General features: G+C 42.3%; 1 protein-coding gene across 1 annotated transcript in view; it reads left to right on the top strand.

The window, feature by feature from the left end:
* LOC121198005 (teashirt homolog 2) overlaps positions 1-14,588 on the top strand; it is a 39,288-nt gene that overhangs the window by 20,784 nt on the left and 3,916 nt on the right. The gene's annotated exons all lie outside the window — the stretch shown is intronic.

Below are 14,588 nucleotides of genomic sequence, written 5' to 3'. Positions count from 1 at the left end.
TTGTGTTCCTTTGGATTTTTTCTTTTCACTTGTCAGGGACGGTTACTATTTCCCACATTTTGAGTTTGGTGATCAAAGAAAACGACTTTTGATAGGCTGTCACCAGCTGTTCAGTTGCACTGGCAGAAATAAACGTGTCAAGCTTTAACTTATCCTCAGAAAAACATACTCCTAACCCCTGCTGCTCTAATTGAGTGTAACTCCCAGAAACCTGTGAACACACATGCAAAACTGAGTAGATCATAAATCAGGCTTCTATAGACAGCCGCTAACCCAACCCCCACCGCCCCCCCTCCCCAAAGGAAGCACTGGTTTCCAAGAGATGGCTGGAAATCAACATTTTCTTTATGATATTTTTGTACCCACCGTCCCAACTTTTTTTTTTTTTTGTTTGTTTGTTTGTTTTTTTCATGTGTAAGTTAGTTGAAGTCCTCATCAAATGAAAAGTGTCAATAAGGTATTGTATAGGGAAATGAGGCTCGGTGTGTTTCAGCTGTCAGCAACTGTTAGCTGTCTCTCATGTGCAGATCACAAAGTCAAATGCGCTGTCAGCAAGTCCTCAGCTAGAAATAGACGTGTTGAGGTGAGCCTGAGAAGCACCGCCACCCCCTGCTGCCCAGTAGAATGTAGATCCATCAGACAATGTGAACGCATATCAAATCCGAGCATAAAGGTGTAATCTATCACATTTTCAGGTTTCAAGGTGCTGGAATCTGCTGTGAAACAAAATGATCCAGAGCTGCCTTCGCTCTGTCCTTACCAGCCATGTATGCAGCTTAATAATACTTAGCTTTTTAGGCTAAAGCAGTATGCAGTGCAGAGATCTGGGCTGCCTCTCTTTTTTTTTTGCAAAGAGTTATATCTTGATGTTTTCTGAACCCAAGCTCTGAGTGCGTGACCTCTCCCAGAGGCCCAGAGTCCCGGGCTGGTATCTTGACATGTTAGCCTGCCACTGCCTTCTAAAGAAGAGTGTAGATGCCCCTGAGGTAAATGAAAACATTTGGTTCTTGCCAGACCTGTTCACATCTCAGCTGGGCCACATGAGCTGGCAGGTGACGCGTGTACTGAGGAGAATCGGAGACCGCAGCGGTGGCCTACTTCTTTTCTTCCTCACAGGCCATGCAGGCCACAACCCAGAAACACAGATGAATATGTTCTTGGCTCAGAAAACACCCCGGTGAAACTGACAAAGACTGACCTGCATCCAGGTGAAATTCAGGCTGCATCTTTGCCTTTTTATGCTCAGGGATCTGTTTCGTACACTTGCCGGTGTGTGTGATAGCATAGTGCTAGTCTGTTTTGGATGATTCCTCTGGGTCAGTTGTTCTTCACTGTAGCATCTTAAGTTTATAAAAATCCCCCCGTTCGTTCAGTGGCTGTGCATTCCGGATCGTCCTCCTCTTTGTTCGGTAATTTTCAGAAACAGACTTGACATTGTGTCACCATCTCATATCAACATCTGCAATTACCAGACAATTCACATTCAGGTCCCATGGGGAAGTATGATTGCAATTAAAAGCGCAGGGCAAATGTTAATTAAGTTAACTACTTGAAACTGGAAACAGCGACTGTTTTAAATGTTTTTACTTTTAACCTTGCACTTTTTTTTTTTTACTTCCATTTATTTTTGCAGCCTGGTGCAAATTACAGTAATAATCATTTTAGAGACACAATCAGGTTTTTTTTTTTTTTTTTTGATTAAGCTCTGAAATATTTCCCAACATCCACAACTGATTAAATACATCGTAAATTTTGAATTAAAAAATGAATTGGCACTGCAAAGACATGTAATTCACACACTTTGAGCCCCGCAATGCTGTTGGTGAATGTTGGGATGTTCTCCAGTGGGCTTGAAGACTCATAGTGGAGAACACTGCAGTTCGTCGGGTTATTAAATCAGTGGGAACAACAGGCCAACTTCTGGCCATTCTCATGATTGATGAGCCAAGCTTTATTTGCTGAGGCGGTGTGTTTGTTCCTGTGTAATTGTCTACCAGATGGCTAAGCTAACTGTTCTTAAATGCCTTCAGACCTGCAGGGGTCCTGGGTCTTAACATTTTCCCTGCTAATGACATTTTGCCTGCAAACATCTCCACTTTTCTGATCTCTAATGTTCAGGATCAAAATGGCTTTGCAAGGCATTTACTTCAAATTATTTCCTCTGTATGATTCTGTTTTTAATTTGTTCAAAGTAGGTGTTTTGAAGTCGCTCTGTTGGTAAACTCCTTTGCAAAAATGAACCCACTCGAATTTGAAAGGAGATGAGAGAGAGGGAGAGGGAAAGAGAGAGAGAGAGAGAGAGAGAGAGAGAGAGAGAGAAGCAGGACTCCACTCTACCTGTGAGGAGTCAGATTGGAGGAGAAAATGGATCTAGGTGGCAGTGCGAGTCATCAATCACAGCCCCTCAAGGGGAGCTGCAGCTAAAGCTGCTCTGAAGTGCTATCTGTCAGCTGCTCCGATCCAGTCGGGGGGACCAGAGTGGGGCCGTATCGCCACCCATCAGCTCATACTCAGCACACAACTGCCATGTAAACATGTGCAGGTGCTCCTGTCAAAATAATCCTTGTCCCAGTTCACGAGGTCGCGCATATTTTCACAAATGGTCAGTGGGCCTTCTCGTTGTGGGGGACGTGTCCTCCTCCCTCGTGTTTTTCGAAGAAATATCTCCGGACGCTGCACTTCCTGTAATAGGGATTAGATTGTTAACAGCGTTGGGTGGTTTATTGTAATTTAAAAGTAAGTGTACTGTTTCTGCTGCTCTCCTCCATCCCTCCCATCCCAACCCCGAATAAAGCCACCAAGTGCTTCTCTGCCGATGTCGAGCCACGTCTGTCGATACCTCTCAAGATGGATAGTTGTTCTGCATGCTTATTGATTCGGCACAGGCCAGAGATATAAGTATCATTTGTCATTTCTGGAATTATTTGGAGTCCTAGTTAAAACCCAGAGTGGGGGGAGATGGCCATGCCCTGGGGGGGTTGGTAGTTGGTGGGGGAGTAGCAAGTTGTCTGGGCTTTGATGAATGACTGCACAGGTTTTTGGTTTTTACTGCGAGCGTCGGGGCCCTTTAGCTGCTATTTGCTTTCACCATGGTCCAAGAAAAACAATGTGATGGGTCCAAGGACTGAGCAGCATCGTCCTGTCATGTAGTGTAACGCAGCGAGCAGGGTGGTCCAGGCAGAAGAGTCAGGAGGAGGGTGGGCCTTGGACGCTACATGCTGCTTTTCCAAAAGGCCCAGTAGGTTGTAAGCCGTCCTGCTGCTCTGTGTTCCCAGCTGACGGCCCCAAAACACATGCTATGAATTTGAATATTTAGTATTCAGGATCTACAGTGTAACCACAAACAGATTTTTTTTTTCTTTTTTTTTTGCTTTTAATTTTTAAACAGCATACAACAGGGAAACGGAGGGATGTTGTTTGGTAACAGTAGCCCCAGTGTATCCCCTTTGACTTTGATTATGTCCTGTTTTGGGCACGGGGCCAGCGGCAGAGCTTCATTACTGTATGGATCATCTTTTAAGACCATTTAAGATCAACGAGAGCTATCGCCACTAATGACAGAGACTCCAAGAAGTTCATTACACTCAAACCGTTTGATTCATTCAGCTGAACAGTCAGTTATCAGAAACGTGAAGTTAACAGATTTATGGTCCTCTCTTGTGAATTCAATGAAACAGTTTCTTTTTTTTTTTTTTTTTTTTTTTTTTAAGAGTGTGACTTGAAAGTTGAGTCAGATCGTTTTTTGGAGTTTGGCGAGGAAAAAGTGTTTAACGGAGGAACATGTTTAACAGCAACAAAAGAGGAGAGAAGAGGAACCTCAGACACATGAATGACAAGTAATTATTTCCCTTGTCCGTCAAACTGTGTTTTGATGCGAGGATGCGATCAAACATGATATGAACAACTTCAAGCCTTCAAGTGAAAATGATTCTCAAATCGTGCAAAGCCTGAGTGTGAGCTTTTGTGTTGTGCTGCAGCATGAATCATTCATAAACATGCACACACACAGACACACACACACGAACACACACACACTGGGCAGGGCAGCCTTTTGCCTGACCAATATTATTGCTACAGCTTTTCAATGCTAGATGACCATTGTGCATTCATTTCCATTTTAGCTTGCCAAAATGTCTTCTCACAGCAGGACAGGGATGGAGAGAGAGAGAGAGAGCAACAGCTTTGTGTGTCTTTCAGTTTTTGTCGGTGAATATCCCCATACGCAGTGGGCTGACCGACTGCCCCCAGTCTCCCCACACAGCCGTCAAACAGGACAGTGCACCGGGGCCCGCTGTATTTTCATCACTTGTCCTCTCTCACATGGGCAGAGCAGGCTTCCATGAGGCCTTGAGAAACAATGAATCCGACTCTCAGACGCAAAGAAAGGTTTTTATTATTAGCAGTCTTACATTGTTCCGCGGCTCCTACAGAAGCCCCATAAACTAGGTTGTAAAAAAATATAAAGTTTAAATAATTAAAAACAATCGTGGTGATTTACTGTAGTTTTAAGTATTCATTTAAACATGCTTGCTACAGTATGTCATGAAAGAGGGTATTTGCATTAGTAGGGCAGCTTCTCCATTTTGTTTGCCAGAGCAGCGAGAGGACAGACAACAGAGGCCCCTGCTTAATCCCTTTGGAGAACTAGTGCATGAATTGATATATCCTCCTCTCCCTCCATCTCTCTCCCCTCTTGCTAATGTCTTTCCTAGAACTTGAACAAACAGCCTGTGCGTGTAGGACATATAAGACAGATGTTTAGGATTACTTTCACCTCATTGCTCTATTGTGTGCACTTTAAGGGAGCTCAGCTGATGTGGAATGCCACTCATTCAGGCTCTCTGCTCCTACAGGGCTCCTCCTGTTTATCAAAGTGCCATCTGCACTCAAGACAGAACAACACAATTTTTAAGAGCGGGATGTTAGGAAGATAGATTCAAAGGCACTCGGAAAAAAAAAAAATCTAATAATATTCCTCTCATGTTAAATTTCACATGTTCATAACCCTTGAATTTCCATTTGTTTTTTTTTTCACTCTAAAGAAATAAAGCTAGCCTCTTTCTCCTCATCTCCCACTCTGCTCAGTTTATATATATATGTGTGTGTGTGTGTGTTTACAGATGTAGAAACAAAATGGCCAGACCCACACTGATATTGTTGAGGGGTGACATTATCTTTTAGTAGAGTACTTATCTAATCTGGCTGCTGTGGGAAGCTGGAGGAAGTGGCTATGGGACAGGGGCTGCGGATACTGCATCTTTAATTACCATTGATATCGCAATAGAGAGGAGAGGAGCGTAGCCGGCGGGGGGGTGGGGGATTGGGGGGTTGGGGGTGGGATGGGGTGGGAGGATGAGTGGGGGGGAGTTGAGAGAGGGAGAAGACCCGTGTTCACTTTTTAATTAAGGCTCCGTAGTGTAACTCGTCAATGTACATTATTGGAAGAATGAACGTCAATGCCATTGCTTTTTCTCCCCCTCCTTTATCTCTGTCAATGATTCAAAGACATGATTTATGGTTCGTCTCCGTCTTTCAGGATCATCCATCAAGCGCTGGCTCTGCCGCAGCGCCACCCGTTGTAAATCATTCTGAAAGCCTGTCACTCATTTCCATTAACCGTTCCTCTGTCGCTCTGGTCTCCACCTCCCTCAACCTCCTTTTTTTCGCCCCCCCCCCCACCACAGCTCTCTTCCACCCCTCTCTCCTCCCCCTCGGTGCACAACCTACAGCCACACAGGGTATCAGTTCCGTTCCGCTGCTTCGTCCGCCTACCTTCTTTTAATAAATTAACCACTTTCTCCCATGCAATGAATAAAAAGGCTTCTGCACTCGTCTTGCAGTCGGCACCTACTCCTCCTCCATTACAGCTGAACACCTTAGAAATGTCACGCCGCTGACTCGTGGGCTAAATGAGGATATAGAACAAAGAAAAATATTTTTGTTGCACTGACTTTTCCAGTGGCAATATTTGAACAGCTCTGATATGTTTGCAGTGTGGTATTAATGAACATATATCCCACACATACAGGGCACTGCATCTGGTTTTATTATGTTTCTCTTTTATTGTAGTTGACTTGAGCATAATTTGGCAAAACGTGAGCACACAATAATAACCCGTGTACCCAGGGTAGACTGTGTTCACACAGTTTCCTTTATGCGCTCACTCTGAGAAGCCCTGTATTCAACTTTAACAGTTAATGGAAACAATATGATGTGTGTAATTATTACATGTAGTAAAAGCAGCATTAAGTGGGCAGTCCTGCCATTAAATGCTGTTGCTTTTCTGTAAATTCTACCAGTAGTTAAATTCAGACACTCTAACAATGACTGTAGTCTTTAACCAGTTTTTATTGAAACAGGTCTTATGAACAGAAATAATTGGCTCAATGGAGTGACTGTCAATCTCTTACAATGGTTGATGTGCCTGCTCTGGGGAGCCCAATTCACTGGCTTTCTTTTTTCATTCTAATCAACATCTAGATATCAACACAGCAGAATACCCACAAACAGCAGAAAGCCTGTTTCGAGGGGAAACTTTCAACTATTCGGTGCCAACACATTTCACTATTTGGGCAGCCATTGTTCTCAGAATGGGCTGTCAAAGTGACAATGCGCACCAGGCAAATCCAGAAGTTTGCACTTTTCAGAAAACAGCGGGCCCTAATCATTTTGTGGAGGACACTTGACAACAAATTTGCCATTAAAATGAATCTGAATAGGAGGGAGCGGGCTGTTTTGAAGCATTTCTGCCTCTCTTACTGTTGCTCGTCTTGTCCCACAGAGCTCCAGGTTTGGCGGGCTTGCTTCTCTCCCTTTATGCTTGCCATGAAGCAGCCTTTGGTCCCACTAGAAACTGACAGTACCACGCTTCAGCTGCAAATTCACTCTGTAGCCTCATTGTATTTAATGAAGGGAAAAAGTGGCAATCTACTATTAATGAACTTGGAATGTAAAAAAATGCCTCCCTTTGCTGAAAACTGCATAAAACTGCTTGTACAAGGAAAGCTTTGGCTGGAACCCATCCAGAATCTAATGAAAGATCCATACAGGGACAGAGCGAGGGGGAAGAGTTAGTGAAATGCAGATTGTTTTAATAGAATACACACAGCCTCTTCCAGCTGCACTATCAGATTCATCAAGGCCTGACCTTGATGGAGGGCTGTTGTTGTTTGGGAGGGCCAGTGCTTAGGGTTCATGCAAAGTTTATGATTCAGGGACTGTATGTACTATATATACAACTACTGATCTCAGGGGAACACTAACTGGAATACGGTCCATGGAGTAAAGAGTGAAGGAGACTTGCCACTGGCTGCTTTTTTTTGTACTTTAAAATTATATCATGAAATAACACATGAGATCACAAGGAAATAAAAGACCAATTTAATATTAAAGGCAATTAAATCCAGGATATTGCCTCTCGGATGCAAAGTGAAACAGAATCATATGATAAAGCAACTGTTTACAAAACATCAGACAATGAATGAAATGGAATTGAAAAGCTCTTTATTTAGTCAGGCTAGTGAGCATGAAAAACAAACAGCACGTTAGGTGCGTTAGAGTGTAGGCCATCATACCTTTCACTCAGTATCTCATAAAAGTAGAACAAAGGCCTTATGTGTGCAAGGCAGTGGTCCTTTAAACGATGGCCCACTTTCCTCCCTGCTGCCACGCAAACATTCCTGACTGACATTCAATCAGGGAAATTTGAACCGAAGCAAGATGGTCTTTTATTAGTACCGCCCTGTTTGCTCGACTGGTCAGCTCCAATATGCGAAGCGGTTTGAGTGGCGTACTGTAAGATGATGGGTTCTCTCTCTGATAAGGGTGAATGAGGGGTAAACTGCTATTCTGCAGAAAGGAACCATCAGACCTCATCATGTCGCTCCTGGAGAGCCGTGTCACGGGCTCTTCAGAAACCAAGTGACAGAGCGGCGCGAGGCTGCTCCCCTTCTGCTAGTGGAAAATACACTGGAGCCGAAGCCGCCCTGCTTCTGCTCCGCCAACTGGAACTTTGTATCAGTCAGGACAGAAAAGATCATCTATAATCTGACAAATATACACTGAGGCTTTTAAGCCTCTTCACTTGTAACGTTATCCTACACGCTCGCCAAATTGTTTATATTTACCTTTGCTTGTTAGCAGAAAAGGACGAATAGAAGGCGGTCGTGCTGTGTACAGTATTTTTTCTTTTTTTTTTTTTTAATGTTTATACAAAACAGAACATTACAGCTTGTTCAGCAGTCAGTAATTTAAAGGGTTGGTTCACCTAAATTATAAACGAACATATTTTATCTCACTCTTCTCTGGTGGCATCGAGCCATGCAGACAGTTTGGGATTTTATTTTATTATTTTTTTTTGCCCAGCTTTGCAGCTTTTCTGTCTCTGAGGTTTCTGCCATTTCCTCAATACAGTGGAATTATGTTTGTGGTGCTCACAGATTTGCAGTGGAGGTAAAAGTATTCGGATCATTTATTTAAGTAAAAGTGGCAAAATGACACTAAAAAAAAAAAAAAAAAAAAAATACTCCATTACAAGTAAAAATCCTATATTAAAAAGTTTACATAGTGAAAGTGAAGAAGACTTATCAGCGAAATGCACTGAAAGTTTCAACAGTTAAAGTTGTTACTATGCAGAATTGCTCCTGTCAGTGTTATTGTGTGGTATTATTAGGTCATTATTATTCATACAGTAACATGTAAATGGTACTTTAATCTTGTAGCTATTGATTTAGTAATTTTAACTGGTTCATAGACAGCACTACTGGGAAGGTTTCACAAACTGATCATATGTTTTAATCTGAAAAGTATCTTGTAGCTACAGCTGTCAAATAAATGTTGTAAAAAGTACAGTATTTCTTCTAAAAAAAAAAAATTAGAGCAGTTAGCATTGGAACAGTTAATGTGTAAAGTAGCATAGCATGGAAATGCTCAAAGTACATCAGAATTGTATTACAGTATTTGAGTAGATGTATGTAGTTTCTTTACTTAAGACCTGGATAAACCAAAAAATGTCTTCATGTTTTTTAAATCAGGATGAAGCAGCCCTTTAAAAACGTCTTCCCTCAGACTGGCTCTGTCCACATGTAGAATTATATGTTATTTACAAATAGCAAATATCCACCTGGCTGTGTGATGCTGGCTTTGTATAGGTCTGTGAGACAGGATGGGAACGCTGTGTGTATAATTGTCTCTGCCGGTGCTCATAGGGGACCCTTCGGTGAGACGCAACACCAGGCAACTGCATGTGATGCGGCGGCTGTGGCACGTTCAAAGTGATGACTTAGGTGCTGGAGTGCAGATTGCAATGCTCTCCCACCGCTCACTTCCAATTAGGCAGCGGGCCGACTGATGCGTCTCGGAGCAGAAGCTTCTAGTAGGCATCAAAAGGAGCAGCTTCGCTCTGTGACATCATGGTGGGAAGGGGCTCCTGGAGCTAGGCAGGGCAATCTGACGTGGCTCAGTAAATATCATGATTAGCCTCCATGCAACATACAAGGGCAGACTTTCAGAAATTCCCACATTTGTTTCATTAAATAAAAAAATACCCCTGGAACCCAAACTAAACATACTCCAGGGCTGTGCAGCTCGGAGTGGCTGCCGTCAGATATTTTTTTGTGTTTATTAGTGTGTTGATTGTGCATTCCAAAGTTCTCTGTGTTTTTAGTTAACAGAATGTTGGTTGTGAAAACATTTTTGATTAATTGCCATAATTATTGTGATCATTTTTGCCCAAATGAACAGCCAGATGGCAGGATATGGTGTCATATTTGCGATCCTATCATATTAATCTGGCTCTGGGTCCATCTGAGCACATTGTGCCATTTGCTGTGTTCACAATCTGTCCTCGAGTTGTCCATGTCTTTTTTGAGCTTCGAGTTTTTATTTGATTATATTAGACTATTAAATATTAAAGTTGAGGGTGTACGAAAGCAAGGCATTTATCTGCATGAATAGCTTGTGTTTAGTGAAGTAAGTAATGCGCTTTAAGTAACATCTCCATCATGCATACAAAAATTAACATGAGTGTTTCCGTCTCATGGTTTTGTAGACGAAGCCTCACAAAGGTCCAACATAACCACTCTGCGCGGGTTCATGGCTGCTTTTCAACCCACTTTTCATTATCTAATCTATGTTTTGTCCTTCTCATCTTCGCCATAACTTGTACCACAATAATACGGTTCATAACCATTTTCTTCTAAATACAACACGATGCAGATTCGGTGACAGTGTGTCTGCGTTGGTTTGAGGTCTTTTAAGGGCATCATTGGAGTCATTTAACACCAAAGTGTTTAAAATGAAATAATGGGTCAGATGGGAACTAATGACACATTCCTATTTAAAAGCAAGTCAAAAACTATTTCGTTCTGTGATATCAATTAACCTCCAGACAAATTTTTTTCAAAGGGGAGCAGACTGAGTGTGATTGTTCTCTCTTTGCTCTGCAGTGTCCTTGGGCTCGGGGAGACTGTTTCCTGACAGGGAACAATGAAGAGAGAGGTGTTTACAGATCTTTACAGATGGCTCCGGGGCTCAGAATTAGCTCTTCACCATTTCTCATGTGATTCAGTTCAGAATTAACTTCAGATGTGTCATCAAGACTATCATCAGGATGTCTGACAATGAATCTGTTTGATCTTGACGTGCACTGCTCACTGAGTTAGTCAGATATCACTGTCAAATATTAAACCTTGTGGCATGTGTGCCTCATTCTAATGATAGCTCACTGAAGAAATCACTTCATCGTGACTCTTATAAACACACACACACACGTCTCGTTTCCAGCATTACAGGCACAAAAGAGCTTCATAACTTTTGGAATTATGTTTTGAACAGCGAGTACTTTTTGACTGACATTTCACACCTATTTATAACAACAGATGAGTACAGTGACTAAGTGTTTTTAAATGTACAGACACAATTAACTGGGCACATTGCTGACATGTGAGTGAAAACAGAAAGGAGAAACAGATGATAGTTACTCAGACAGCCCGGGGATTGCTCAGTGATCCTGACCTGCGTTGTTAGTGTGTGCTCTGCCTATCCAGCAAGCCTCCCTTTTTTTTTTTTTCCTCCTTTTTTTCCCCTCCTTTTCTTTTTTTTTTTTCTTTACACGGCATAAATCCGGGAGATGAAAATGTCATGGAGCAGGTTCATTTTGCAAAGAGGTTTTGATTGCCATGCGCGTGTAATTGATTGTTCCAAGGACAGGGGGAAATCTAGAAATGTCATAACAGTCCTGCTTAGGTTGGTCCCACCGCTAGGCAATCAATGAGAAGTAAAAAGAGATATTGATTTGCGAGCAGCAAAAACTGTAGCTTGAGACAACCAGAGAGCGCTGGGGAAAGTGGCACAGACGTGCAGACCTGTCACTGGCACCTATGAATTACCCAATCTTCTCTGAAGATAGTGTTACCTCGGATACTCACAAAGTCCTGCGCTGGGTATTGCAGCTGTCCATTAGCTAAGCTCCTCAGGCTGCTAACTCTCTGTGGCTTGTCAGATTAATGAAGGAAATGTTGACCTTCCAAGGGATAAATGTTGATGTTCTCACCATTACAAAAGTTTCTACTGGCATGTTAATATTGGAAACAGAATGCCCTTTTACGGCTGGCACACACATGTCTGTGATGATTGACACATTTTGAATAGACTCACTTACACAAGGGAGGAGGGATTGTGCTCTATGAAGATATTAGTGCTTAAAGTTGAGTTGTAAATATGTTGTCATTGAAGCCCGTAGCACCAATCCAGTTGGGCAGCATGCTGCCACGAACGTAGCAGTAAATGTAATGTACTATTTCCTGTGCAGTTAGCTGGTTTCTCTAGATGTAGGGAAAAGTCTTTTGGCTCAGAAACAGGCTGCTGCTTCTGTAAATCCAGGCCTTGCTATGCCAAGAGTCTGTTCTAACGGATAAAGGTTATAAACACTTCAGCTGCCTGATTTATGATGGACACCTCAGGTTTTTTGACCTTTGCATATCTCTGTCTGAAGATATAAATTTGTAGTGACACAGATTGGAGGCTTTACAGCGGTTTATGACATGCTAAATCTCAGGCAAGGCATGCCAGCCTCTTGTTTTGTAAGGCTAGTTAGGCTGGGAGTTGCTTTGCGTGGACTCAGAGACAGCATTTCCAACACAGGCATTTATTTTTTTATTTTTCTTCTCTAAGTTCTGAAAAAAAAAGTAATGAGCAAGCAGTTGGTGTTCTTCACTTCTGCTTTACACAGTCATGCACAAGTTCAAGTAGTGCAATTTTATGAGGGATATTGGCAGTTTATTCTGTATTCTTTACAAACTTGTTTGTCATTATGTAATTTGTAGGTGTTCTCTGTTGTTGTTGTTGTTGTTGTGGCATCGCCCTTGAATATGATCTTGTGTTAAAAAGCAATGCAGCTTGGCATGGCAGCAGTACTGTGGTAGACCAAGAGCTGGCAGAGCACAGTTGCAAATGGTGTGAGGCGCAGAGCTAGACGTGCGGGTATCTTGGAGTGATCCCTGCCAGAAGGTTAATTGGTGCCTCTGGATGTCTGCTTCTTAGGGCATCTGATAGAAGGGCATAGAACAGCAGGAAGGGCAACTGTTAATCTCTGTCAATTCTATCCTCAAACACCAAGATAAGACACAAACATTCGCATTAAAACTGATAAATCTACATGTAAGTGGTTATTTCCAGGAAAACTCTTCTTAGCCTTCCTCTGTGAAACACATTTATTTTACTTATAGGGTCGGTCGTACTGAATGGCATGTATTGGTGAAATTGAAGGTACATAAAATATGCAGGAAGTGGCCATTACATGATGGTGTGTACTGGGAATGAACCACTTCTGTTTAGCCACCGCTGGACTGGAAAAATGCTCATCTCCCCACTTTGGTGCTCGTTCTTACCAGTCCTTCAGTTTTAGTGATGACTTTGAAGAGAGAGGACATCAACTGGGAGCTTGTCATAGCCATTGGTGTTCTCCTTCACTGTGAATACTATATATAAGACTATAAATAAAACATACCTCTGTGCTCTTGACAACTCTCTCCCTTAGCATCAAGGGTGTTTTGGAGGCCATCACTGATCTCAGTTGGCCAATCAAAACATCTCTCTTGCGGTGGATCAAGGTCGTAGCACACTGGGGCTCCTGGGTGTGTGCGAATGTGTGTGTGTGTGTGTGTGTGTGTGCACAGGCTCTTGTTCACGAGGCCCCATTCTCCATGTTTGTTTTGAGAGTCCGAATCCCATCTCCATCTCCATCCATTAGCTGGCAAGCAGTTCACCTCCAGGGTTTCTCTTGAGGCACTTTTGAAATATTGATAAAAAAAAAAAAAAGTCTTATTTTCAGAAGGCAAAGAAGGGAAGACATTCTATGGGCCGCCCAGTGCGGGACTCCTGAGTGCTCGGCTGCAGCCATCCCTTCATGGAGTGCCTTCTATTCAGAAAAGAAATATTAACCACATGAAATGCATAAGTGCCTGGACAGGGCTGTTATGTCCTATTCATATTTAACTCAGAGCACATCTGCCACGTCGCTCCCAAAATGCACATTTTCCAGCATGACTATGAGGCGGAAAATATCTCAGATATGTGACAACACTGACAAACTGCATTTATTGCAGGATGTCTTGAAAAGATATGCAAACATTGGCTGTGATAGTGTTGACGTGGGTTTCCGGGTGGTTAGATTTAAAATAATCTGAAATAGTTATTGTCAGGAAGGACATTTTAATCTTCTGGAGCTGTGTTCATATTGTGTCGAGCAGGCCCTGCAGCCACACGAAAATCCCTCTATGCTGAGTCAGAGTTTCCACTAATTGGATGATGGGAAATGTGTCAATTAGAAATACTGTTGTTTAATTATCTGTTAATTGAAGCAATAATGTTTGTGCTCTATGAGTTGGGAGAATGAACAGGTGAATAATGAAAGAAGTAATTGCTGTTTATGAGACTGTCAGAGAAAATATAATGACATGACAGATTGCCAGTAATCTTTTGAAATTTTGTATAATTGTCTGGTTTTAACACTGATAATTGAATCAGCTTTTCCACCAGCGTGATCAACGTCTTCATCAGCATCAGCATTCACATTTGCAACATATTTTTATTTTGCAGTTTCCCGATTGCTGAATATTGAAACCTTGTGAGAGTGGCTAAATGTCTTCTGGAGTAGTGTTTTCTCACCTTTCACAGTCGAGCTTTTTAATTTATTGATAGAGCAACGATGTGGTGGGGGGGTGGGGGGGGCATTAGAATATCTGAGTCTGTGTTCAGCCCTTTCCTCGCACATAGCTTTAGGGAGGCTGAGATGTTACCCAGAACATAAGGCTTACATTTTCATTGCAGTTTTGTGACATCCATAATCACTATGGAATAGGTCATTTGCAATAACACTTAACAGGCCCCAGAAGAATCAATTTCCTTTTGTCACTCAGTGGCCAATGATTGTTGTAAACATCTCAACTTGAGGTCAGAAAAACCTTGGATGCAGCACTAAGTCAATGGCCTGTCGTGAATCACATGATGCTGTTGCACCAGCTGCAGTTTGTTAGTAAAGACGTTATGTCCAGCTTTACTCTCCCACCTCCCGAGGCATAAAGCAACCG

This window comes from Toxotes jaculatrix, chromosome 2, assembly GCF_017976425.1.
Source record: "Toxotes jaculatrix isolate fToxJac2 chromosome 2, fToxJac2.pri, whole genome shotgun sequence".
Lineage (NCBI taxonomy): Eukaryota > Metazoa > Chordata > Actinopteri > Toxotidae > Toxotes > Toxotes jaculatrix.
This window is presented reverse-complemented; position numbering and strand designations above follow the sequence as displayed.